The 2,480-nt window shown below is 43.0% G+C and overlaps 1 long non-coding RNA gene across 1 annotated transcript; it reads right to left on the bottom strand.

Annotated features, from left to right (window-relative positions):
• Positions 1-1,274: 1,274 nt before the first annotated feature.
• On the bottom strand, positions 1,275-2,043 carry LOC118598513. The gene is made up of 2 exons (XR_004947580.1): positions 1,843-2,043; positions 1,275-1,706 (listed from the first exon to the last, which is right to left on the bottom strand). It is a non-coding gene; the product is annotated as an uncharacterized LOC118598513 (long non-coding RNA).
• Between the last annotated feature and the right edge of the window lie 437 nt (positions 2,044-2,480).

Raw genomic sequence — 2,480 nt, 5'->3', positions numbered from 1 at the left:
TGCAGTTTGACAGGCGAAGATCTCTAGCAGTCCTCTCATCAATGCCATCAAGATGTTGAAACTTTTTAACCTCCCTCAAACCGGTTGGTTCACCCTGCATTTGGAGGGCCTCCCAATCTCTTTTCCAGCGATGGAAGTCACGTCTGACTCCAGTAAACTTTGGGAGGGAGGCTGGCTTCAATCTAATGGCAGGCATGGTGTAACTTAATGCACTGGCATTCATCACCGAATCTTCTCTTGCTTTTGCCTGAATGAAGTCTGCTTTTCTTGAGATTAGCTTGGGAAGGTTCACCTCAAGGCATCTGATGCGACTTTGAAACTGTCTTTGCTCCGCTGGTGGAGCCCAGCACTTCCACTTCAAATGCAGTTCTTTGGCAGTGGTCACTAAAGACCTCAGGTGCTCTATAGTGAAATTGAAGGCTTCACTGTTTTCACTGGGTTGAATCGACTCTACTCGATCTGCTTCTGTTTCAGCAGCTTGTATTGCCAGCACCAGCTCTTCTTCTCCATAAGTGTCCCATAATGTCGTCTGGATGAGGTTTTTGAGCTCACTCAGTTTCCGCTCACATTCACTTGCAGATTTCTCCAAGTCGGCCTTCTGCTGCTCATTTAGTGCACTTGCACCCAGCTCCGCTTGATTTTCCGCAGTGTATTGGGCTTCAACATCATCATTGGTTTCCATAACTTTGTTTGCCTCAATTGCGAGCTTTTTAAAACTGTCCTTCAGCTCCTCTTCAGACATTATGGTGTGCGTTCAAATCACATTGTTAGCTAGGCGGGAGAATTGACGTTTTGCTGATGTTCTGCTGGCCTTCAGCTGCTCCAGAATTACAGAGTCAGCCANAAGAACCTCAGGTCTCAGAGTTTAGAGACTTGCAACAAATGTGATATCAAAATACATCCATCCATCTTCCTGTCCGCTTCTTCCCTTTCGGGGTCGCGGGGGTGCCAGAGCCTAACCTGGCTACTGATGGGCGAAGGCGGGGTACACCCTGGACAGGTCTGTCGCAGGGCCTCAATCACACACCCAGTGTCAAGCGCTGTGGTTTTTTTTAACTGTGTGGATTCCCACACTTGAAAGGATAGGATACTTGGAATAAAGAGATGGACCAGGATTTCACTCAGATTTCATTTATTTTTCATTTGAAGCAGTGATTTCAGTTTTTTGTTATTAGTAATGGTTTTACTGTAGTATTTTTGCTCTGGGTTTTGCTTTGAGTGTGGTATTTTGGACTTTCAAGTTAAGCTTTTACTTCCTCTTCAATTTCTTGAACTTTCTTTTCTTTCTTCTTTGTGCTTGATTTTGCTTTAACTTTGATCTTGGCTTTAAGATTTCCCTTTGTTTTTCTTCTGGTTTTCCTTTTACTTTCCTTTGGCTTTTCTTCAGCCTTCACTCCAGCTTTCCTTTAGTTTTAACTTTAGCTTCAGTTTTCTTCAGCTCCAGTTTTAAGGTTCCTTCAGGTTTCTTTCACCTTTGCTTTAGCTCAGCTTCACTTTAGCTTCCTTCAGGTGAAAATCCCTTCAGCCTCTGTTGAAAACCTTTTCTGCTTCACTTGAAAATCTTTTCAGTTTCTCTTGGAAACCTTTTCTGCTCCACTTGAAAATCTTTTCAGCTTCATTTGAAATTCTTCAGTTTCTCTTGAAATTCTTTTCAGCTTCATTTGAAAATCTCTTCAGCTTCATTTGAAATTCTTCAGGTGAAAAACCTTAAACAGCAGACGGAAAACCACCAGGTAAGTAACTGAACAGCTTCAGCCAGCAGGTAAGTAACTAAATGCCACAGAGCAAAAAGCAGGCCATCCAAAACTTGACTGCAGTCAGGGATGAAAAGCAAGGGCTTACCGGCTGCCTCTTCAGTTTTCCATAAGCATCCTTTTTCCACACAGGTTCAGAGTTTTTTGCTTACAGAAGAGATCTTCTCTAGCTCTTTTATACAATCAGAGTGGAAGCACACACTGCTGATCAGTGATGAGATCCACCTGATGTCCTGCTAGGAGGGCGGAGCCAACAGAGGAGGAAGAGTTGGACTGGCAGATTGCCAAAACACCCAGTCACTCCCACATTCACACCTAGGGGCAATTTAGAGTGACCAATTAACCTATGAAGCATGTTTTTGGACGGTGGGAGGAAGCCGGAGTCCCCGGTGAAAACCCACGCATGCACGGGGAGAACATGCAAACCTCACACAGAAAGGTCCCAGCCGGGATTTGAACCGGGGCCTTCTCGCTGTGAGGCGAGAGCCCTAACCACTGTGCCACCGTGCAGCCTATATCAAAATACAATGCAAGTTTATAATTCTGTAGTTTTTAAATATCCAATATTTCAGAAATTAATTTATAATTAAATCAGTCAACTAATGAAAACCTACCAAATATGACTAGTACAATATTAGATTAATAAAAGTATTCTACTTTCAAAAACTCAATATCATTGAAGTGCATTATGTGTTGAGGTCACATTTATGGTTGTCCACACTTTTT

This window comes from Oryzias melastigma, unplaced genomic scaffold, assembly GCF_002922805.2.
Source record: "Oryzias melastigma strain HK-1 unplaced genomic scaffold, ASM292280v2 sc01676, whole genome shotgun sequence".
NCBI lineage: Eukaryota > Metazoa > Chordata > Actinopteri > Beloniformes > Adrianichthyidae > Oryzias > Oryzias melastigma.
This window is presented reverse-complemented; position numbering and strand designations above follow the sequence as displayed.